General features: G+C 38.8%; 1 protein-coding gene and 1 long non-coding RNA gene across 3 annotated transcripts in view; one reads left to right on the top strand and one right to left on the bottom strand.

The window, feature by feature from the left end:
- The window catches only part of LOC108628611 (TWiK family of potassium channels protein 7), a 42,501-nt gene that overhangs the window by 3,612 nt on the left and 12,898 nt on the right, over positions 1–25,991 (bottom strand). The gene's annotated exons all lie outside the window — the stretch shown is intronic.
- LOC113464774 (uncharacterized) overlaps positions 3,752–25,991 on the top strand; it is a 31,727-nt gene continuing 9,487 nt past the window's right edge. Inside the window, exons 1-2 of one of the 2 annotated variants that reach the window (XR_003389632.1) lie at positions 3,752–3,866; positions 16,818–16,866. This is a non-coding gene — a long non-coding RNA (uncharacterized LOC113464774). The remainder of the gene's footprint in view (positions 3,867–16,817; positions 16,867–25,991) is intronic. The other variant, XR_003389633.1, reaches the window with a different exon arrangement.

Genomic DNA, 25,991 nt, shown 5'->3' with positions numbered 1-25,991 from the left:
TTGTGTTAATGCGAGAAGTAGTGAGAAATGCGGAGAGCGATGCCATAATATTACATTACCTTTGCTCCCAATCAGTGTAATATTTGATGCTATGAAATATATAAATGTGTTCAATAAAATTATTCAGATGAATATTTTGCTCTGTACGCTTCTACAATCCATCCATGTCCCGCTCGGATCGATTGCGCGTATCAAAATCAAATGGAAGTTTCGTGGGCTCGGATTCGTTTAGGTTTAGGAACAAGCGAAGTGATACTTGAGAAACTCATTGGGAACGTGTCCAAGTTTGACAAGCTGTCTTAGACCAAGAAACTTGTCCACAATGACCTCGTTACGCCCGACTTGAACTCTCACCCGCCGCGAGTTCCAAGATAATGAAGACTTCCCGCCCAACAAGTACAAAACTGTGAATCAAGTTTATTGCCACGCTGATCAAATACTGTTAGAAATGGTATTCAAATATAATTCAGCCAAACGCTGTCAAGACGTTCCAACTACCTGGCTTAACTCGACATTCTCGCGTACCTATCTGCGTGTAGAAAAACGTTAGGTGGAAAATAAGCTGACTGGATTCGGGTATCTCGCTGAATTTCTTGAAGCGCGGAAAGTTTAAAGACGCCCTACTTAGCCAGGCCGACCATCCACGTTCAATTTTAAATATAACTATCCTGATTATTGGGAAAGTATCATTCTCTGAAACTTTCCGTTATCCTACTTCAACTATTGAATATTGAAAATCGCTTGCTTTTAAGTAGAGATAGAGGGAATAGAGATATGAACTTTTTTACTTCAGCATAATAAATATGAAGAAGATATCTATAATCTGTTTCTACGTTTGCATGTGTTTAATCATCAGCAGAATTTTGTACAGATGTGTACAGGCTGTCATCGATTTCGAATGATTCGAAATTTTCTTTTTCAAAATTGCGAAAAATGCTTCAAATAAAAGTTGTTTTCCTTCTAACTTCGATATTTAACGAGTTACGTATGATTATTTGGCATTTTATTGATGTTGACAAAATCCGACCATCCCAGCGTCGAAACGGCGAACTTTTGGCAAAAAATTTTATTTTTCCTTAATTACTCCTAAACCGTTGGTCCTACGGGAAAATTGCATAGGACCTTTCTTGTAGAGGACGACGAGATCTACAATTTCTGCATAAGAGTTTGTCGCTAGCATTAATAGTTTACGAGTTATTGACGAAAAACGAAAAAACAGTTTTTTGCGAATAACTCGTGAACTATTAAGGCTAGCGAAAAGTTTTTATACAGAAATTCTAGATCTCGTCGTCCTCTACAAGATAGGTCCTATACNGCGTTTCTAAAGTGCATAAACTTTTGGGATTGACTGTATAGCCAATACATCCTTAAATAGAAGTAGATAACAAATAACTAATAAAGTAGGATTTATTATTCAATAGGATATAATCAGATCTTAAGATTTTGTTTGAACAACGAAATTTAATCGGCGATGAAAGATCAATGGAACGTCTTTACATCATTGTGGATGGGTAGTTGAAATTTTGTATCGTTGTGGAAAACGACGCAGTACGACGCGACGTCGTCTTGCGAAAACTAAAGTTAGCGGTAACTGCTGGTGACGTTGTTACATCAAAACGTTCGCGTCCCATCGCGGCGAGCCGAAAGTTTGCATCCGTTCTTTACTCTTTTCAACAGCCCGAGACGCTTGGATATTGTACTTTAACACCAAGTCAACGCGTACTCATCAGAAAGTATAATATCAGAGTACCAAGCATGCTAAAAAAATTCTTCTCTCTGAGGAATTAAGATCCTCATTTGTAATCCCTCAATTTGCTCAGGTACATAACTCTACTTAATACACATTTCCATCGGAAACGTGACTATTTTCCTCGACGATAAAATGTTCCTCCAGAGCAAATCTCGATAAACAAGCAAACAACTTTTCGTTCGTCGCTTGACAAAGACAGCATATTATATTTAGCAGGGAAGGGTGTATGAAAGTGTACAGAGGAACGCGAAGAACGAACATGGAGCTCGTGTAACGAGATGACAGTATCGCAATGAAGATAAAAAAAAAAAATTGAAGAGGGAGGGGGAGCAGCAGAGACACGCTAGGCAGAATGGGAACGAGAAACGGAAGAGACTCCCGGGGATTATTTATTTTGCAGGGTGACCGCAATCCGCGGTTACATTTTCCGCGAGACGACCGACCAAACTGTCTGGAAAACGAGGAGAAATTACATCGGTAAAAATAATAGACCCCTGCCGCCCCCTTCTCGTCGCGTCGTCTGCCTCCGCGGCTACCATTGGTCGCATCCGCAACAGATTTACGTCCGCAGGATGAACAGCAAAACGACGAGGGCGTATTCCTGTATCGTTGCGATACCGTGGATTACTCTTGAACCCCATCCATAGATTGAAAAAGCTAATCAATTTCTACTAAGCACAATGCTTAACTGTGAACAGCCTCTATTAGTCATACAGTTTTATATTCTTTCATGCTAAATTGATGCTTTTTATGGCAATTTTAAATATTTCTCTGTACGATGGAGTACAATGTACAATTGTTTTAATAATGAGAAGGTAAGAGAAAAAATTTTTATGAGTTCAAATGTGGAAATTGTATCACGAATGAACGTTCTTTCAATTCGTTTCCTGGTAATGTACAATGGACGCGAAGAGCAAACTAGGTTTACGGCGAATTATGTGGGAATCGCGTTAACGAGGGTGGAGGAAGCGCTACGTGGAGAATTGGTAGAGCCCATCTCGTATTTTATGTACATGATATTAGCGTTTGGCGTGTGGAGAACAATGCTTTAATTGATTAAATCTAGTTCGAGAAAGTCGTTTGGTTCAAATGGAAAAAGGATTACTGCGCGGCGAATATTTACTTTATTAATTGTGAAAGGGTATTAATTTATTTTTATTAGATTATAAAAATATTATTGTAGATTGTAAATCTTACGCTTCAAAGACTGCATTTATTAGCTATATGAGAAATACACGTAAAGTTCACGGGGCAAGTATTTTGTCATCAACAATTCTTTAGTTTTCGTATTTCACAGAATGGGTGTATTCTATCTTTGATCTTTTCATCCATTTGCCCACGCCAAGGTTCGTTAGAAAAATGAGAAATCTCCAATTTTCCTGCGACCGCGAAACACGACGTCGTTAATCACGTCCCAAAGCGTTCTGTTTTATCATGTAAATACAGGCGAGCGCATTATACTTTCATTCGAATATGTAAATAACCGAATGACAAACGGAGAGGAAGGGAAACGGATTTAAGCGCGGGGTGACCATAAAAATGCTCGGCTTGGACATCGACGCGGGTAACTCCTACGTTCCGCCGACGAAACAATGCCGGCTCGAAAAACTCATTTCCCGCGGATAGGTACGCCGCGGAATATCAGCGCGCGCTGCGCCGCTCTTCGCAATCAAAATCCACTCGCTCGCGATGATTTACAGCACGGCGGCAAGCGCCCGCCATGGGCTCTCGCGTTCCGAACAGCGGGAACAAGCTTTCGTCGACAAGGAGAAAGGATGGGATACGAAATGGTACGACTTTATCTTCGCCGGTAGCGTTTACGTCCTCGGTTTCGGCTGTTTAATTTACCGCCCGAAATAATTTGCATACGGGACTGCGCTCTCGTCGGCGCAATAACATCTCGAAGATGAGCCGCGCGCCGCGTTTAAGCGAACGACGCATCCGTGGCCCGCTGCCATGCTGGTATCCTGGGAGGAAAGCGAGAGGAGGGCGAAACAACCTCTTCGCAACAGCCGCATCTACAGCTCTCGACCCCGTTGCGTTGCGCTTTCGCCAGCCAGCCAGCCTGTCGCTCCGAGCTTTGTCGGGGACGTATCTATCCTCCGAGGTCGTAATGGTAAGTCTCTCTACACGGGCGAGGACCCCGAAATTAATAACGCGGCCTGGCGCAAATACGGCGCACATAATTAAAGCGATATTACGATCTGGGACAGCCGGCTGCTAGACGATACTGGCGTGGCAGCCAGTCGGTTAGGACTCGTGCTTTGCTTCTACACGGATATTATTTAACCCGACCCTCTCGGTGCTATGCGATCCGAGGTGTACACGCGTTTCGATTTCCCAACTTGGATAAAGCTGTTTGCGAGGCCGGCTGATTTATATCGATTTAGCCCGGCCTGATGGAGGGAAATAGGAGAGGAAGTGAACCGGACTCTCCCTTGCCTCTCGTTATACAGTAAATTTGTCAGAAAGTTTGCCGGCTGCAATATCTGTCGCTAGCCAAAATGATACACCTAGTTACACGCTGCGAAAGGAAGTATTACTCTAACTTTGCAATGTATTAAAGAATGCATCAAGTATTCCTCTCGAAGAAAATACAATTTGATCGTAGTTTAGTACTAAAAGTAACGCAGCATTCGTACGTATATCATATATGTAGAAATGTAAGAGTAGAGGGAATAACTTATGAAAAAGGACTGAAGAAACGAGCGAGAGAGAGGATGATAAAACGTGGCGGGGGAAAGAAATACGAGAAAAAGTGGGAAAGGAGTTGAGTAAACACACAAAAAGGGTGAAGTAAAATGAAATAGAAAAGATACGGGGAAAGCATACGGAATGTTTGAGACGGTGCGCCTCTCTGATGAATGAGATACTTTTGCAGGGGTTGTTCCTGCGCTCAGACATCGTCGAGGAAATGTTACTGCATAAAATATATCTCGTGCGCACTATGAGCCAAACCGTGAGATGTATCTCATGGTAACGCGTACCAATCCTTCGGCTGAAAGTGTCGACACTGACACCCCGAGAATAACATCGACGATAGGGCTGAAGCATCGACCACTCGGGTCTCGTTTGGTATCATGACTGTCATTTCTGTGCACGCAGATGCCTGAATCGGAAGTTATTGGCGAAATCTCAGTGTCAAGAATAAGTTACGATTTTCTTGTATTTCCTTCCCTGATTCATTATACTAAGTAAAACAGATCTTTGTTACTAATGATTTGCGAGGTAAATTGCATTCATGGAAAACGTTGGATTGAAAATTCACGTATCATCGTAATTAAAAATCATTGATAGAAAATTAATAATGCCTGTGATGCGCAAAGGTAGCAGAAAACTGATATGATATCCACATCCTTGAAATACAAATAGGTTAATAATTCTGGGGAACATCGTGAGCATGTCGGGAAAATTTGGATGGTGACCAAGAAAGTTGCCCGAAAGATATCGTGTTATGCCTTCCATATTATATTGAAACTTCCGAGAAGAGAAATCGTTTATCAGGTTCAAACTTGGACCACGTCCAAGATTAGTTAACATGTGGTTTAATAAGTGTCTGTATGTACACTGAGCATCGAGTGTGTCCTATTTTGTATTCAATTCTCACGATCGATGCTGTTTTGGCGTAGAGAAAGTGAAACAATTAACTGTGTTGAATAATTGTGATTGTATCTTAAGAACACTGAAATGAAATGTCTACGCGTAATTTACAAGTCCTACAGGTGTAGCAATTACGCTACAGAATTTATACGACGAACTTTAAAAGTCTGCATCTCGTCTCCAGGCGAATTTCATCTTTCTTGTGAACTGTGAGACGCGTTCCTTCGCGTAATATAAGCGTCGCCGAGTACCGACGAGAATCTCGATGAACGCACGAAAATTCCACGGAATTTCGGAAAAAATTTATAACCCCTAGATGTTTACGAACGCGAAATTCTCTCGGGTACTCTCGGGCAGGGGTAGAGGAGTTCCTCTGTTCCTCGAGAGAAACGGAGCTTGCTATTAGTAGTAATTACTGGTACAATAAGTCTCCTCCTGATACTTCCCTCTTCCACCCTTTCATCTTTCACCAGCTCCAAGACGGAATTCTCTTACCAACGGCGTCGCCTATCGGTGGTGTAAACCATTCTCCTACAGCAGCCTCGTTACACCATCTCCTCGAAACTTTCTCATACGTACCGAACACGGCTTAGCGAGAATTAAACGGCGAGAGAGAATTATCACTCGCAGCTCAATATTCCGCCCCTTTTCATCCGCCTGTTTCTAGTGGAACGGCTTTAGTCCCATTCCAATACGATAAATCCTTTCTTTACCACCGTGACCGTGCGATATCCTTTCAAATTATAAGATGAAATGCTACAATTGTTCGCTTAGAGTGTCATCTGATATTATTGATTAAATCTTAATGTGTGTTATAAAAAATTGTAGTAGTATAATTAGTAGTAAATCACACATCACTTATTTTTAAATTCATATAATTTCCCTTTCTACTGCTGCACATTTTATACTGTAAAAAAATGCTAATGCGAGCTTTGAAGAACGTTTACAATTTCAAAGGAAACGAACCAGAAAAATGTCCATTGCTGTGGAAAAGAGCAAAAATATTTTTGTTAATGGAATTACACTGCATTCTGGTCTTAGAAATTTTACACATTGTTCGACTATGCAACTGGATCCAACGTGGTTCATTAACATTTATAACATTGAAAGAGACTTGTATGCAGATAGTCCGGTATAATGTTCATATACGTATATCTTATTACACATGAAACCGACTAAATAGTTATAGAACGGGTCCTCGGTACTTCGGTAGAGGACCGCAAAGTTTAATTAAATTCTGTTTCCCGGACATTTTTTAATGAGCTTTATTTCTAATAGGAAAGAAAACTCGCGGAACCTAGTTTTCGTTTGTGTTTTCAGTAACGAATGAATATAATCCCATTGGTCATAAAGATCTTCGTTTGAAAAACGCGGAACCTCGTACGTGACGCATTGTCTTTACTGAGATGTCAACGCTTTGTTAAACATTGAGAGAAATCAATGGTGTTACTTGTTTATTACGTTTTCTACATTTTTGTAATTTTACTGTTGAAGTTGAAATAACATCGCACTATTTTTCTGTTTTTAATTAACGTACGAGCACCAACCATCAGGATTTAATTCTTTTATTTATTTTTCAGTTTATTAATTGTTCATTACTGTTTATAATCTGAAAACTAATAAACGACATTGGGCTTTTTTATTAAATGAAAAAGCCACGTGAAACAATATATTTGGGATAATAACGTGTACAGAAAATGAATCTTTTCTTGTATTGCTCATCGTTTATTTCGCTTCTTTTGAATAATAGTCACCACTTTATTCTCCAGAATCTTTTGTATATCATCAATTAAATTATATTCCAATATATTCTTCTGAACGTATTTCAAACAGCAAATATTTGCTTCATCCCTTGAACCTGAAATTTTCTTTAATGGAACTCCGTTGTCCCCTTCTGAGGTTGATGCGATTTTCACCGGCTGTGTACTTTTTGATCGACATCTGAATGTTGCGGCAACATACGGCACTACCTATCGCCGAAACAAGTTTTCCTTGTGATAAGAGCAAATCGACTCTCGTAGAACATTCCCCGGTTCATCCTCCGCCATCGCGCGGTGTTCATTAGTCTCCGTCAGAAGCTGCTGTAAATGCAGCTGCGGCAGTCACGTGTCGATATTATTAATAGCGACGCCGATACGATACTTTACCCGAAGTAAGTATAGAATTATGCACCAGTCATGTTTATAAATAATTTCATTCCGATGTAAAACTGTTTCTATTCAGTACGAAATTCATACTATGAATTCTTTGTATAATTTCACTGTTGTTCAATTTAGTCCTCGTTATATCGGAACCTATACATATAAATAGACTGCGGATTTTATGCATTTACATTACGCATTTAAATAATTGAATGTGCAGGAAGTATAAAGAATGTATGTAATCTATAAAAATGTATGAGCTACGAAAACCACAATGAAAAGTACTGTAATCATATTGTTATAATTAGAATTCAACAATTAATCTCTCTTTGTAGCCTTTAGATGTACGCCCTTTGACGCATATTTGATTTTCTCATAAACGTATGGATCTATCAAAGCATGTAAAGTAAGACTGTAAATATGGTGTACTTGTAATATACTTGCTAATCTTAGTCCACAATTCCCATCAGCTTTGAAGATCAGTTTCCCTTTACAGTATCGGTTACTGCCAGTCGATAGTTTAAAGAAGCTTAATATTTGCTTTGTGTTCGAATAACCTGTGAGCGAGCCAGGGTATATTTCTCGTTATATCAGGAGTGTGTGTATAGCTGGTTAGATACTTGGCCGGTGTACAGGGTGGAAAAACGAGAAAATCGAGCAGGCGGAAAGATAGAGAGAGAGAGAGAGAGAGTGCCTACGTGTATATAAAGATTGAACAGAATATAAAATGAGAAAGTGAAAGACACAGAACATACATAGCAAAAATAGATAAATAACAGTATAAAAAATATTTATTTTGCAATGCGACATGAAAAAGCAAATTTTCCGATTTTGTTACTGGATTCGTGCTCTTTGTTCCGGGAAACTATTTCATCAATTTAAACTGTCAGCGGATTAATAGCTGACGCTGCGGAAACGTGTATTTATTATACGAACTGTCAATCATTTTGTTTTTCCTCTGTCAGACAGACGGTGTCGAAGAATTTGCGGATCGAAATCTATAGAAATTTCTGCATACATTTACTTGTATTGAGAATAACGGAAATTGCCCCTATTGATAGCAAACAAATACACGAAATAATGTCACCGTGGCAAATAAATCTTCCCGTTCCGATCAAAAATTTCAGAGACTGAACGTTTTTTCGTTCGATTGCAATCGTACATGCGATACAAGTTGTTCTAATAGTTTAAAAAAAGAAAAAAACGAAAGTGAACGGAAATCGAAATTTACACTTTAATTAATCATTGTTTCCAATTCGGAATTCAAAAAGAAGGCAGGATAACCAACGGGCTGCACGGTAAGTCCCGTTTTTCCGGTACAATAATTTCACTAGCAGAATTTCAATGCTGGTTGCCGGATATTAAGTTCAGCTCGCGTCGCGAATACGGATGACATTTCGGTTAATCATAAATTATTCAAAGGAAACGTGTATCGATCGATATTCGTATTACCGCCGCTGTGCACACGGGTAACATTCAATGTATCTACATACAAGAGAATAGAAAAGAAATTTGATTTTTGTCCGCACACACACTGACAAATTGCTTCGCGCAGTCGAACCTCGTTCTGGCAGTTGCGCTTGCCAGGTGGTCAACTCAGAATTTTCCATCGCTTGGCCGAACACAGCACGACAACCGGTTCCGGTTTGTCAACAAAATTAATTTTGACGACTGCTTTTTTTCATTTTTTTTTTGGTCTCACCCTTCGCCTGGTGCAGGCGCGCGCTCGTCGAGTAATTAAACGAGCTCATATGTTTGCGCTCGAATATTACGCTCGAGGGAATAAATTACTCAGGAAAATGGGATTCATGACGATACAACGGATGTCGGTGTAACGAAACGTGCCGGAGCTAAACGGAACGAAGTTCAAACCCACTGCTGATGATTTTTCGTGCTCGAAGAACAATTAAACTCTTCTACATTGTCTAGTTCGTAATTAAAATTAAATACGGACCGAACCGAGCTGACAGAGCCAATTAATGCATTCGACGTTTCAATCTTTTTCATTGAATTACCAATGACGTACAGTTTTCATTTTATTGAATAAAATTTAATATCTGATAGTTTAGTTATTCACTTTATTTATACTAATAGATTCACATTGTTTTTTTATATTCAGAAATAAATCGCATGCAATTTGATTTTCTCCCCTTTCGATATTTATCTCTCTATACTCAATTATCTTTATAGAAAAGCATAAAGAGTGAACCGAATACGCCAGTTCGTTATTCATTAATCATTAATCGTTGGCTTCTCATGTCACGCTTTCTTCGACCGTGTTAGTACGGGTATTGTCGGTACGTTTACTACAAGTACCATCTGCATAATATTCACTCATAAATCTCGAAAAAGCCTGCCGGGCGCGGTATGTGTGCAAGCACACGGGAGAGGCTGATCCTCGGGATTTTATTTTCCCGGCGATCCCCTCGGGGATACGGTGGATGGAAGGGACGCGTGAACCCGACGGGGCGCGAGGTATAATATCAGCATTAATTATATTACCCTCCGTGTAATACGCAAGCAGGTTTAGTGCCTAATTATTTCGTGATTGGGTCGTCCCTTTCGAGAAACTGCCTACCGAGGAGACAGCAATATTTCCTTGTTGCTCGTTCGTTCGTTGCTCTAATGTACATACATAGATCTTACTCTTTTTTGATGCATTGTGTTCTTAGTCTTTGAGAGATTAAAAGATTTCAAGAATATCATCCTATATACAATTTTGTTTAATTTTAAACGTCGGAAGTGTATAAACAATTAATTTCATCATTGAAATAACCAGTTAGATTATTTCGTTTTTGTAAAATTGTTTATGTGTACGTTAAAAAAACAAATTTTCTAATGTATTTTGATTAAGGTAGACACTTCGGAGTAGAAGATGGGAATGTAAGGGAATACAGAACTGTAATAAAAAAGGTATGACAAGGTTTTCTAAGTAAATTTCAGGACGTTGATCAATATGTAAGTTAGTTAAAGTCTCGTCGAGGTTGCGATGACATGAATATACGGAGGAGAATCTGACACTCCCGCTTTCCTCGTGAACAACTTGGCACTATTCAAGTCCGTTGTCTAATGACGTGGCAACACAACTATCACGTTTCATTTGCCAAAAGTTTGCCCATTCCACTATCCCGAGGGACAGATCGGAGCGCGTTTCAAACGTTGTGAACAAGTGTCAGTACGATGAAAGACTAACGAAATATATTCATTAATTAACGTACGAATGATTTTACCGGAGAGAATTCAAAGAACAATTAAATTTATCATACATTGGGATAAGTAGACTCGTTCAGAATTATCGAATAAAGGTACTTGAATTATTGGGTTTGTTATGGTCGAAAGCACACGTTTTTGCGTGAAAATATTTTCGTTTCTTTTCGAGCAAACCAGAAACTTTTTATGCACTTCTCTGACTGCTGCACACGGTTTAAAATTGTATTATACGCGAACTGGGTGGTTCAAAAATATTACCCATTACCAGTTTTCCCTCTGAGGCAAAAAATTACCGAACAAGGAGATTAGGAGGCTATTTTTTATAACTCGCGTATTCAGGCTATTCATACTATGTACTAAAGTATGATAGGTGAAAATGTATTGTTTTCGTAATGCATAAAGAGCAGTAATTTAGCTCGCATCTAATGGAAACATTGTACGTATATTTCTGACACAAGAACATGATAATATAGAGATTTACAGTTTCAGGTAACATTTTAATCGTCCAAGTAATAAGATTTCTCGTAGACCGTCTCGCAGTCTATCCGTAAATCGTTTTACTCCACCGCAATAAATACTTAAATACATTATCTCTTGTTTCTTGTTTCGCATCAAAACAATTTGCAATCTCGTTTGATAAATCGTGAATTTTTTAATTTACTTCAACCTCCTGCGGTCGAGTTTGCCAGGAATTGAAGTTAACAAAGCGTCGGCGGCGCACGGCGGCCTGCATATTCGAGCATGTAAAGCATCCCTTTGTCTTCCACGATACATTGAACAAAATTGCAGTACGTAGTCTGAAGTGTATATACGGTACGTATATACGTACATACGTTTGCTTTTATATGATACTACGATATTCAAGGCGATTCTTTCTCCGGCTAAAGAGGGGATTATATCTAGGAGCGTAAGCTGTATTCTTCGCCACACGCGTCGTAAAACCGTAAGCTTGCTAAAGACTATACATGTGTAGTTACGTATGTATGTATGTATGTAAAACATCGCCTGTGCCGTGTCTCTACCAAAACGAGTTTGCAGATAACGATTGGGAGTCGCCTATCGGTTTTGAAACTGATTACATGATCGAGCTTCTAAGTAATAGTAAGAGTCTTTAAACTTTTACGTCAATCTTAAAAATACATCATTCTAAAATTATATTGCAGTAATATTTAATGGCTTCAAAGCTTCTATAAAGGAGACAACAAAGTTATATCAATTGTGAATGTTGACATGAAAAATTGCAGTCGTACAAACAGCATGAAATTAGAAGGTTGAAATTTCAACACCCACTTTCGCGCACTTGGCAAAGTTTTTTGTTGCCTGACGATCTTCCATCGCCTGATAATTAATTTCCTTCATCAATATTTCAATCCGCCGCTCCGCAGATTGTTTGCGGGAAAAATCAACCATCAAACTTTCAAGGCGATTCGATGAACGGTAAAAGTGAGAAAAAAGAATGAAAGAGGGATCCGAATAAAACGTTTGAATACATCGCGAAAATTGTCTATTCCCGCCTTCCTCTTTTAATTGTATCTCGTTTCGCTGTACACACGGTTGTATTTCGTTTTTCAACATTTCTCCCCTTTCAACGGATTCGCGCTACGGTTTTTCGTGAACCAATGAACACGATGATCAAAGAGAGCTTTCGACATAGAGCTACGGAACAGCCATCCGTCCGACCGTGTCTCTCTGTCTTTACCATATACGTACTGCGAATTCTTTCACAAAACAAAAGACTAGCCCGATTTATTTGACAGCCATAGATAGACTTCAACGCCGTCAACGAAAACGAACACGCAGCGTTGATTGTTCACGCGTGGAATTAAATCCTGGTGGGAATTTTTGTCAAATATTTAAACAAAAAGAATTTGATCACAATGGGATGAGAAGCACGTATGAAATTAATTTAAAATTAATTAGCACGTTCTTGTAGGAAATAAGAATGTTCAAATGCTTTGATGCAGATAATACGAAGTATAAAGCATAGAAGATGAAACAATGAGCAAATTATCAAAATAATTTTATCCGTGTTTTGAAATGTTCGGATGTGTCGCAGCCACAAATTGCGATCGAATTTCCAATAAAAACTGAACACGAGTAGGAGAACAGGATTTAAGCTCAAAGCGGCGTTCATCGATTGGACGTCGCGTTCGCCGATACTTCAACAATGTTGGTTTCATCCAATGAATAAATTATCTCAGGATAGCGTCCTCGCACTAACAGCAAACAAAATTGGGCAAGGGGACGAGACAGAGAGGGAGAGAGAGAGAGAGAGAGAGAGAGAGGAAGAGAGAGAATGACTGAGTGAGTTAAACACTCGTTGCGTTCAGAGTAAAAAGGAGAAAAAAGGTAACAGAATTACTGCAAGAGTGACGCTGTTCGCTCAAATCATTTCGCGCGTGGGCCAGAAATTCGATTTGATCACACGCGTTACTTTTTTTGTTTTATTTTCCTTTTTTTGTTCGCCATGTATACGGACAGTGTATTTGAATTGCCTGAGGAATGTGCACGAATTTTCCAATCTGCGCCGCGCTCGAACCGCTCTGCCATTTAATACGTCGCATCGAGTGCAATTTTTTACCCCCTTTCACCGCTTACTCGGAATGAAACGGAATTACCGGCTTTGTTTGTCCACCATCTCTAGCCGATTGTTGAAATTAGCATTTTTAAATATACATATGTATTCTTCTTTCCGACTCAAACGTATTATCTAACAACTATTTATTGCACTCATTCAAACGAGTTCTTTGCACCGGAGTTCGGATAATTTTCGTTATATCACAACTAACATATTATAATTAAAAAATTAATAACAGTACTAAAGAGTAAACCGAAATCGTACCATCGCTCTCACTTTTTTCAAGCTACGAAGTAAATAGGATCTATTATGGTCAATGTCGTGCGAAAGGTACGATTCAAAATTAGAATCGATGACATTGCATGGCGGAGGTGCCTGATTCACGACCGACAGATGCAGCCGGGTGCATGGCGATTGTCTTTCCCCGGATGTAGAACGTTTCGTGATCCTTCGGTACGTACGGTGGTACCGATCGTTGATCCTCCATTCTTCCAACGTTTCAAAAATAGCCGTTTTATCGGAGCCAATTCGAAAGAACCGGGACGTCGATAAATCAGGCGGCGCGAAGGAGGACGGGACGCGATACGATCGAGGTGTCGACGGATGCGCGTTTCTCCATTATTCGGACACGGTGACACGTGGCAGGGTGTGGAGAAAAAACGTGGCAGAGCAAAGACAGAGAAAGATTTGCCAGCACACGTCCAGCTCGCGAGGTTAAAACCTTCTTCCTTGCGCCCAATAGGAATACACGGGCTTTATTGACTGTCGCAAATCGCGTACCGTTTGAGCCTCCGAGTTATTGAGTCCGACCTATTCTCGTACACGGATGTGAGACGCGAGAGTGCATCGATAAGCGCAGAGTGTCACCTCATAAAGTATCAATCCGCGGAACTGTGTGAGAAAATGAAGCACCAGCGTGAGACAACGTTACTTCCTGATAAATCTCATATGAATTGTATATGTCTGACATAATTTGATTATCACGATGATAAATGTTCCTTATTTTTCAAATTTTCTTATTAAATCTCAATATTCAATCATATTTAAATATGATGATGATAAATCAACATCCATTATCTGATTATATAATAAAAACAAATCTTCATACATTATTCAATACGTTCATGCTACAGATTAATACGATCAGATGCAGCAACGCACAAGACATATTCATGTGATTTTAATTATTCAAAGGCAAACACGATACTAAACATTAATAAATTGTTCGAACTATCTAATTCTGCTATTGACGGATTTCGTGTTCGGCTATAATTTATGCACACACCGTTCACGGTTACGTAATCGCGCTAACCGTACAGATAAGGCTAGCTACTAGCTAATTCAACGAACGTATCGAAACAGAACAAAGCCGAACAAATTACTGGACAAATTATTCCCCATGCAACGCGCAGCGGTCGCAATCATTTTCATACCGCGACAATGCCGCGTACCACATTATAAATCGGCATTCGCGAATAATTTCCTTTCAAATTCCTCGGGGCTTTTGTGAGTCCAGCGTGTATCTATATACACGTACACGTATGGATACCTCGAAGATCGCAATATTTCTCCGTTTTCCGACCGGGAACATCGACCGGACCTCGCGGCTGTGGAACGGGGCGGCTATACGGGGTGGTCGGTGGCGAAACTTATTATGCCGCGTCGCTTTCTGTCGCGGTTTATTTGAATATTGCTACGTGACCGTAATGCAATGCCAGTTGCCAAGCGCGTTCCTGCAGTGTTCGCGCCATCATGGCTCTGATTTGTGTACAGGGTGTCACCGAACTCATAACGAAACCCCGTGGAGGGTGAGTTTATTGTATATTCAACATTTCAATCGTTGCTGAGTTCATTCATTATCGTTTACCTTATTTTTTGATCTGATCAATTTTTACGTAAGAATTTTAAATGACTAGTTCCAAGCTCTAAGAAATCTTGATTCGTATTAACGTCGACAAGTGTCAGTTCTTAATTCATCATAGATTGTTCCTGTACATATATTGCGAATGTGAAGCGAAAAAAATCCAGTGGACATTGGGTACAGACAATGGAGAGAAGGAAAGCGTGCGCTAACAAGAACAAGGAGTAAAATTAATTTATTACGGTCTGACAAATTCTGAGATCAAATAACACGAAATAAGGATTATATAGATAGTATATGAGAGGGAAGGATTGAGAGTGGAAGAGAGAGAGGAACGATGGCTAGAGAGGAAATTAATCCGGTAAATCAAAGTGAGAGAGTCAAAGAGCTAGAGGCGTGACAGGGGCGGGCAAGCACGCAAGGGTGAAGCAGGAAAGACAAAGGGTAGAGTAATAGGTCGAGTAGAAGGGATTATTGGTATTATAGATCCCTTTAGTTCTCCATTACCGCGGCAAAAAGGTTACGTGAAACTTGTTCGACGATGGAACGAGGCCTATAACTCAAAATGCATCCGTGACAAATCAGATCCTTCTCCTATTAACATGATTATACGTATGTACGTATACAATCATTCATTCTATTGATGAAGTTGTATTATGTATAACGAAAATATTTCTATTTACTTTGCTTTTGTAAAATAATAATACTCTATAATTTCCATGCGTGATGAAGTGTAAAACGAAGTTTATAAGTTATTCTGAGCTGAATAAACAATAATTAAAGAGAACTGTCGTTTGTAAAAGGTAATGTTTAAAGGTGTACAAAAATAGGTAACTAAAACATCTCTAAAAAATTATCATGTATGAAATCAATGACTATGGATTTGAGAAACAAGTAGATTTTTCCTGAATGTTAAACCATACAATGGATTTTCTTGGATATCCAATGGGAAATAAAAAATTTGGTATTATCGATTCAAACACGATATTTCAAGGCTGAGACAGGTTGTTAATCAGGATTCGAGCAGGCTTACACGGGACAAAGGACAGTGTCGGTGTTAACAGAGTAGCTGGGTAAAACCTCGGTCTCTAGCTGGTAGAGCTGTCAGTCCCGGAGGCGTTTCTGGTGCTAGGATATTGGATTGTCTTGTTACACATCGCCTTTTCCTCTGTCTCTCTCCACCTTTCGGTTTGGACGTCGAGGGGTCTAACTTTCACCTACTACAACCCACACGAACAACGAAAAGTAATACGATGCGTTCACACTTTGCCTGCCTTCCTTTCCTTCTTCCTTCCGTCCGATCGAGGTATTTCTTATCGATTCAGGAATGGAGAATCGAACCTGTCAGATTCGGAATTGCTTCGGGAATCTTTCAAAGATTCCGGTATTTGTTCAGTTAACCGACAGATCGCTTATGTAAAAACAGAATGGAAACATTCAGTCGCATAATAATTTTTTTAAACTATTCAAAAGCTCAAAAGTATTATTACACGATTGTGAATTTGGTTTGATAGAGGAGAATCGGCAGTTACCAGAACGCCGGGATTAGGAGCATTGTTCGTTAATCACACAGAATACTATTATACATACGTATATCATGAGAAACGACAAGTCAGCCGGACATTCAAATCCAGGCACCCACGCGATCATTATTGCAGAAGCTGAATTTATGTGTAGGCAATCGAACCAAGACGACACGGTGCGCTGTGCAACGTGGAAGGATTATGTAAGCAGTTATAATTAATATATGCCGAGTATATCGCTTGTTTGAATCCGCTGAGTGGTTAATTATTCCTCTGCCACTGTTCTGGACCACAGTCTCCGTGCCAAAACAGTGTTAGGCTACTGTAATTAGCGTTCATTATACCCATGAATCATTTTAACACGCTAAAATGTAAACAGCATGTTTGAGGAAAAGAATTAGGTAAATGAGAATGACGCATTGATGATTCACATAATTTCTATTTTATGGAAAACATTAAGAGTAAATAATATGAATACATTCGTAATATAACTTTCATTAAAGTCTAGTTCTCAGCTGATTGTTGCTTTCGTGTTTTTTTTAAAGATCAAAGAATGTAATTGATGCGACTGTTACAAATAACTTCCTATGTTCGGGACAGAACAAAAGATTCAGGGAAAACTGGGACGAAAGAATCCACAGAGAATGTAGCTTAATTATCCGCATCTCATTATCTTTGAGTATGTTGTCATCGTGTACGCGATGAATCCATTCTTATTTCTTTTTACCTATTATGCACTGATCCCAGATGCATAAAACCAGGTCTCAGATAATCCGTTATTGTTAACTCTCAACATCATTTATTAATTACGAGATGAATTACTACGCAGTACAGGTATTACTGTCGAACATAAATGATATTGTGTGTGAACATTAAAGAATTTCTCTTAAGATCTTATTACTCCGATCTGTATTTGTCTGCACGTTTTCAGTTTCCTTTAGAGAATCAGACGGTCACATATTTCACGGGAATCTCGCAAAGCTGCTGGTAAACCAATTCTACCATTTGCCTTTGATAACTCGAAAGGCCAATTTCACCCACGCCAGTGCCCCTAACAAAGGCCACTTCGAGAATGCTACCAAAAGGCCAAAATCCTCAATCCGAGTTATAGCTGGCGTCAGGACTGTATTTCAGAATTAATAATTTCATTCTATTATCTATTAAATTCTAAAATGAATATAAAAAGTACTCTTGTCCGCCATTTAATTTATCGTTACATATTATAATTTCAATGTAAAAATATGTTTGTGCAATACTTGAATGTATGTTTTGTAGAACAGGCAACTAGCTTCCAACACTTTTGATTCTCGCTGTACAAAGGAATTTCGTATAGTTCTTGGAGTTATCGCCACAATTGCTTCGCTAGTCCTTTGAGGTTTAATAACGACTTCTCGCGGTAACGAAAATCGCGTATTTGCCGCGGGCAAATATTCACCGCGACTTTTTTCGCGTGTCATCATTTCGGGGAATTCGCAGGGGGAACGCGAAGAACGAGTCCTAAATCGGCAGCCCTTGGCTTCGGGACGACAGGCTTGTAATACGTAGTCCTTCGTCCCTCTGCTGGGACTCCTGGCAAAATGGAGATTTCAGGAAGTTCCCTTTGCAGACATTTCAATGCGCGAGTTCCACTTTTGCCTTCTGTATGACTGACTGACGACGAAGGATAATTTTCAATTGTTACTTGATATATGAACAACAGTGAACTTTTAAAATATAAAAATGAAAATATTCTCTTTACGTAATTGAAAATTACATAAAATAAGGAGAATAGAAATGAAATTGATATTTGCATTTCAGTACGAGCATGAATTATTATAGTACTCTATTTTAAAAGTATAATGAAAATAGTATATTGAAGAAATCTATTTAATTTGAAAGAATCTTAGATGTTTGATTAATAAAAACTTTTAGACAAAGCCTGGGATTCGATTAATAGTACGACGGGTACATTTGTTCAATTAGGATATATTTGACTAGCCCGGTGATTCCGAATGGGTGCATTTGGCGCAAATCAATCGGAGCTTAGTAACTGTACCTACACCTACAGGGTAGCCAAGCAAATCTCATTACAAATTGCTGCAGGACAATTAATGCAATTATAACGTAATTACCAGGCTTCAAAGCGTGACTCGTTCATTAATTATTATCACACTGACGCCATGCGTCTGCGACGATCGTGGAAAACAATGTACCTATAATCCCGATGGGATCATGCTTGAAATTCATTAACAAATTGTAACTGTCAATGAAATTTCGTATCAGGAACGCAACAAGAAATTGATTCAGAGTTCAATTATTGTACATAATAAGTTTTGAAACTTCATCTATGAAAAACAAATGAAAATGATTATGTATAGTTCACAGTTGATTGTTATACACATGCATTTAGTTTCATAATAAACGGCACACAATTTACAGTATGTATAATATGTCAAATCGTTTCAAATTCTCCAAGGAATATCGTTTTTCTTTCAATTTCGACACTAGCAGAGATTTGTCTCTCAAAGGCACTACAAGCCATCAAACTCTGCTTTCTAAAGTCCACTCATAATTCTGCAAAAGATCTACGGTAGCTACCATGGAAGCATGCTCAACCGTCGGAATAACAAATCGTGCCGCATCTATGCCGAAGAACTCCACGTTCGCCGTTTGTTCTCGATCACGTCCATTCCGTGTCCTATCCCTTTCCATCGTTTCAGTCTTTTCGCTTTGACGTCGATTTTGTATCGGACAGGTAATTACAAGTTTCGAGTTATCTATGCGAATCCGTCGACGGTACGTGTCTCGAATTATTACCGTGTACACTTTATCCACTGTTCTTCCCTCCCACGCTGTTTTGCTGTCCACTTTGTCTTTTGAACCGTTTAATCGCTGAATGGATATTTTATCCATGTTCAAAGGAAGGTTTTTTTTCAAAATTAAGTTCATTAATTTAGGTTTTTACGTAATTGAAAATTACATAAAATAAGGAGAATAGAAATGAAATTGATATTTGCATTTCAGTACGAGCATGAATTATTATAGTACTCTATTTTAAAAGTATAATGAAAATAGTATATTGAAGAAATCTATTTAATTTGAAAGAATCTTAGATGTTTGATTAATAAAAACTTTTAGACAAAGCCTGGGATTCGATTAATAGTACGACGGGTACATTTGTTCAATTAGGATATATTTGACTAGCCCGGTGATTCCGAATGGGTGCATTTGGCGCAAATCAATCGGAGCTTAGTAACTGTACCTACACCTACAGGGTAGCCAAGCAAATCTCATTACAAATTGCTGCAGGACAATTAATGCAATTATAACGTAATTACCAGGCTTCAAAGCGTGACTCGTTCATTAATTATTATCACACTGACGCCATGCGTCTGCGACGATCGTGGAAAACAATGTACCTATAATCCCGATGGGATCATGCTTGAAATTCATTAACAAATTGTAACTGTCAATGAAATTTCGTATCAGGAACGCAACAAGAAATTGATTCAGAGTTCAATTATTGTACATAATAAGTTTTGAAACTTCATCTATGAAAAACAAATGAAAATGATTATGTATAGTTCACAGTTGATTGTTATACACATGCATTTAGTTTCATAATAAACGGCACACAATTTACAGTATGTATAATATGTCAAATCGTTTCAAATTCTCCAAGGAATATCGTTTTTCTTTCAATTTCGACACTAGCAGAGATTTGTCTCTCAAAGGCACTACAAGCCATCAAACTCTGCTTTCTAAAGTCCACTCATAATTCTGCAAAAGATCTACGGTAGCTACCATGGAAGCATGCTCAACCGTCGGAATAACAAATCGTGCCGCATCTATGCCGAAGAACTCCACGTTCGCCGTTTGTTCTCGATCACGTCCATTCCGTGTCCTATCCCTTTCCATCGTTTCAGTCTTTTCGCTTTGACGTCGATTTTGTATCGGACAGGTAATTACAAGTTTCGAGTTATCTATGCGAATCCGTCGACGGTACGTGTCTCGAATTATTACCGTGTACACTTTATCCACTGTTCTTCCCTCCCACGCTGTTTTGCTGTCCACTTTGTCTTTTGAACCGTTTAATCGCTGAATGGATATTTTATCCATGTTCAAAGGAAGGTTTTTTTTCAAAATTAAGTTCATTAATTTAGGTACACTGTTAATTATTGTCATCTTATAACTTTAGCTGCGATGTTATAATACAAGGATGAAAGATAAAATTTCTTTTATTTGAAAAAGCATTTAATTTGAAAACGTGGAGTCCTATTTATACATTTTTAAGTATTTTCTCATACACGTATATTTTTTATAAATATTAAAATAACTTATCATTGCTTTCGTTTCACACAGAATTTCAAACAGAATTTCGTTACGGTGCATGAAACAATATTTCCGTGTAGTAATACAAGCTGAGACATTTTCATGGATGGGTGGATATTTCCCGTTATTCAGCAACTGACCAAATCCTGTACGGAAAACCAAGCCAGGAAAGAGAGGATCACGCTAGTAGAGGTTTGGACGGCATCGATACTGGCCGATCGCGAAAAAGGGTTGAGTTTATTTTCACAAAACCGCGATATAACTTCCAACCGAATGGTGTATCTCGAGCATTAGAGAAGCGTTCGCCTTGGCAGTTTATCGGGTCGCGGGTTCGATTCTTCCTACTCCTTTCCCTTCCCTACGAAAGCTTCGCATCCCCGTCGATCCCCAACGCTGTTCTAGATTGCGACCAACCGTGAACGGAATAAGAACTAGACACGATATTTCTTCAGCCTGATTCTTTTCATACAAACTTATTCTCGGTTTACGTTCGCCTCGGCAAAAGTTCCCTTGTCGCCGGTTGACACTAGGCGAAATCGGGGTTAACGTTTCTCCCTTCGCCCCCTCCCCTCCACTATTCGAAGATACATTTTTGCTTATTGAATCAGCTTTCAAGGAAAGAACGAATTTATTTCTTCTTTTTTTACGAGGAAGAATTTCATAAGATTGTCTGCTAAATCAATTTCTTTTCATATACATATATTAAAAATCACTTATTTTTAATTTATCTCCTCAAACAACTCTGTCAACAGAAACCAAAAAATGACAAAAGGGAAGCAATCGGTCGATTTCGAATCCAGTCATTCGTTTTCGACGATTTAACGTCAGGTGCGTATTACGAGCGCGCGTGGCGATAAAAAATTTTCGACGATTTCGCGGAAAGTATGCGTTTTAAACCGGTTGTATGTCAATGCAACCACGTCATTGCCAGATTGGCTTATTCGAACCGCGAATCCACTCCCCATTCCTTTACGCGATATGTCGCACGCGCACATGTGTATTTACGCATTACAGCTTCTCGTGCATAGATTTTCAAACGCAGTTTTTAACAAACCTCATTCAGTTTTATTGTCCCAGTCTTCCAATCACTTGGAGCGCGGAGTTTTATTAGCCACCTATAAATCGGGAACGCGATCGATAATTTTTTCAACCACCGCACCGTAGAAAATGTGAATGCAATTTATATAGAATGTAGACTGGCTGATTCTATACCGAAATATTAGCTGAGTTCGATTTTGATGGACCAGAAATAATAATTACGAAAGTATTTAATGTAGTATTTAAATAAATTGTACTGGGATTACTTTGTAGGTTTCTATAAACGTCTTGTAATTAAATAGTCTCATAAAACTTAATTAGATTTTATATTATGAACGGTATTACATTTCGTATACCTAGTATTTGATTTCCCTTCTATTATATGATGAATTGTATATTATTCTGATATCCATGTATCACTTGATGTATCATATTGGCATAATATAAATCATGCAATTAATCCATCCAAATTATACTACAAGATAGAATAACAAATATTTCTGAATGCAAGTACAATAAATTAACATCAGACTAAGATTAATTGAAAATTCTAGTATCGTTTTCTTCGGAAGAACAATAAAACGCCTTTGGAAACCACTTTATGGCTCGGATAGTCTAACCGTGCACGTCCGTTAGCTACGACGGAGGCACTATTTCCCATGCGAAGGTGGAGATTACGGTTAATGTATTCCCCGAGGTGTACAAGTTCTTCGTCGTCGCAACCGCAGCCGTCGTCGGGGACGAAGTTGTCGTTCGGGCATGCCGGCGGACCCGGTACGTCGTAACAATCGCCATTGCCATGTTAATGGTCGCAAACCATGGCGACTTTATCGCCTTTTCTTCAGGAACTAGTTAATTTTTCTTTCATTTTAATGCATAAATGAATTGGTACGTTCTTAATTAATTAAAACTGTAATTCAATGTGTCCTGTCTTTTAAATTNTAGTTTTATAAGTATATTTTTTATTGAGAATTATAGTATCAAAGATATTCAAGCCTTTTTTATTCTAGTGAAGTTTATTATTAATGGGTTAGGATAGTTAAATGACTTTTCGAGATTTGGTAAGTAGATTTGTTTTATCGATAATCCTGGTAAACACAATGCAAAATATGGGTTTACGGGAACCAACTTGATCTAAGTTTGTCGGCTAGCCATGTACTTCTTTGGAAAAGCGAGAGTTTAATCTAGCGTGCTCTAATCTTCATTTCCCTTTTCTTGGCATAAAATTACGTAAATTGAAAGACAAAGTAAGCACGACTTTTGCTTTATTTTGTAACGTTCATTATAATACACCATAATTCTTACAATAATATCAGTTACCTGAAAGCAGTGTTTTTCGTTTCCAATAAAGTTTCCAGAATTAATATTTCGTCGAATTAAAACTCAATTTTAGAACGCAAAATACCACATCTGTGGCACAACACGAACGCTACATATCGGCTTCGCGAAATACTACTTTTGTGAATGCACAGTAGTTCAGTAGATTATCCTGTGATAATGCAAGAACAAAAATCCTTATACATTGCTAATGATCAATGAATTATTTGCTTAAACTGCAAGAGCTACTATATACCGTAAATTACGTCGCAAACAAACTGTCTCTAATTTCTAATCAAGGAATCAAAGCTCCCGATATCAGACACCGGCGTAAACGAAATTATTCACACCCGACGTCTGGCTGTTTATTCCAGCTTGAGGAGCACGAGCGATTCGAACTCTCCTCGTGGCGGTTCTTAGCTGACAAGCAGTCGAGAAGGAGAGAGGGAGAGGAGGCGGAAATAGAACGAAACGTCGATACGTTTCGACGTTTTCGTGGCGGTCGAGGGCGAGAAAGCAAAAGGAACGAAACGGAAAGGGAACCCCCGGGTGGATCTCGTTTTAATCGCAGGGCGGCCCTATTGCATATTCAGAAGTTTTGCGCCGAATGCCGGGGCGGGGGGCCGTTGTTATGCTAAGACCGCGATGGCGGCCTCCTGGTCGGCTCTTAGCATATTTCGACGATATTTCCGGCGACGCCGTATTTGCGGCACTTCCGGACTGTAGCACACTGTGTCGCTAAGCGAGGACCCGTCCCGTTTCCTTCTTCCTTCACCTCAGTTTCACGCGGCATTTGCATTATCAGCTTTAATTACTACTACTCGCGCCGTTCCGTTCCTTTCAACGGTTACAATTTGCTTCAAAATTGTTTGAGAAGTTCAATCCAAACGATGTCAACATCACCAGAACGTAATTATTTATTAATCTCACTTTTATATTTCATATTACTATCTAATTAGATTCAAATTGAAAATGGAACTTCAAGAATATTGTGAATGCCTGTTATAAAAATATAATTCAAATGTATTGCATAGCTCATTTTTCTTTTGATTAATAATTTTGACGTTGCGAAAAGTGGCGTTTTTAGTGACGATTATTTACCGCACGGAGCTAGTATACAAATTTATTCGGTTCTGTGTAAACCGAGCATAAAACAAAAATTCACGACTGCAAGGCGCGCGTACGAAACGTTCTAACACGGGAGAAACGCGAGCGCGGATTAAAGTTTTTATGGGGACGATTATACGGAAAAATAAAGCATTTAGACGGACGGTTAATGCGTTTGTTGGAATGGCGCCGTCCTGGAAGCTGGGCATTCGGAAGTCTGACTATTTTTACGGAATATGTACGTACATATACGTACATACACACTATATGCATTTGTACGTGGTAGTATTATGCGAGAGTTTCTAGATTTAGTCGTACAATAACTTCGGTGAAATAATGCTGCTACGTACACTGTACATACGTTATTATACCTAGGCATACCAGCTGTATTTATGTCGATATTAGGAAACTTATCCACTGGAGCTTATTACGATGTACAATGGCCGTGTAATTTAAATCATATCGTACGTTCTACTTTTTTATCGTGTGCTACGTGGATTACGAAGACTAATAGTCAGAAATGTCCACGTACAAATCGTGAATGTACATAATCGAAGCTAATAATTTTTTAAGAGCATGCAGATTAAAATATGCGAAGTTTAATTTCCTACGTGTTACTCGTACATTGCTCCGCGATAAATTCAACATTATCCAAAAGCGATTTGTTACAATTGAATTAAGTAAGATATATCGCTGTTAGACAATAATTACTGCGATTAACGGGCTCGTGTTATCATTCTCAATTATAATCGGTTATAAACGATTAAAATTTGTTTCGATCGTTGTTGTTGATCAATCCACTGTTAAATTATGTCCTACATTTTTAAACAAACGTTCATTTATAGATTATTTAGAGTGTTCTATCTATTGCTGAAATTACAACTAAATTTGTACGAGAAGAACGTTTCAATAAAACGTTAATGTTGTTTGAAAATTGGTCGCATTCAACGTGCCTCGTTTCCACTGGTGAAAACCTGGCGTGGGCGCGCGTTTCCACGTGTTTTCTCACGGTGAGCGTGGAGTGTATCACATTAATCAAAGGCAACTATCCTCGTTTCTTTCCCTACCACCCTCCCTCGGCCCGCCACCAACGTCGTAATTTTTCTGCAAACCAATGTTCGCCCCTCTCGTTGCCATCTGTTTTAAACCGACCCCCCGTTTTCCACCGAGTAGGAATCGTTATTTCCGTAAATTGTATTTTCATGAGCCCATTGATTACTCAGGTAAGTTGAAATTTATTATCGGAATCGTTCCAAAGAGAGCTGAACAAGCGAAACGTTTCTTGATCGCTGACTGAGAAATAATCTGACCCATTATTTACCCATGATTCATGGCGGGGCCATTCCTTTCTTTTATATTATAAGTAGCTCTTGAGAAATATGATTTCAATAATCAAAACAAAATAATTATATACTTTCGAGTTATGAATAAAGCATTTCCTAGTACATCAGATGATTATAAGTGATCTTTAACTGCAAGAACAGCTTGTTTTAAGGCGATTTGATATTACTTTATAAAATATGGATGAGTATATTAATTAATTAAATGTTTATAG

Source organism: Ceratina calcarata, unplaced genomic scaffold, assembly GCF_001652005.2.
Source record: "Ceratina calcarata isolate Rehan_Ccalc_2016 unplaced genomic scaffold, ASM165200v1 scaffold53, whole genome shotgun sequence".
In the NCBI taxonomy this organism is placed as follows: Eukaryota; Metazoa; Arthropoda; class Insecta; order Hymenoptera; family Apidae; genus Ceratina; species Ceratina calcarata.
The sequence above is the reverse complement of the archived record's forward strand: the minus strand, read 5'-3'. Positions and strand labels throughout refer to the sequence as shown.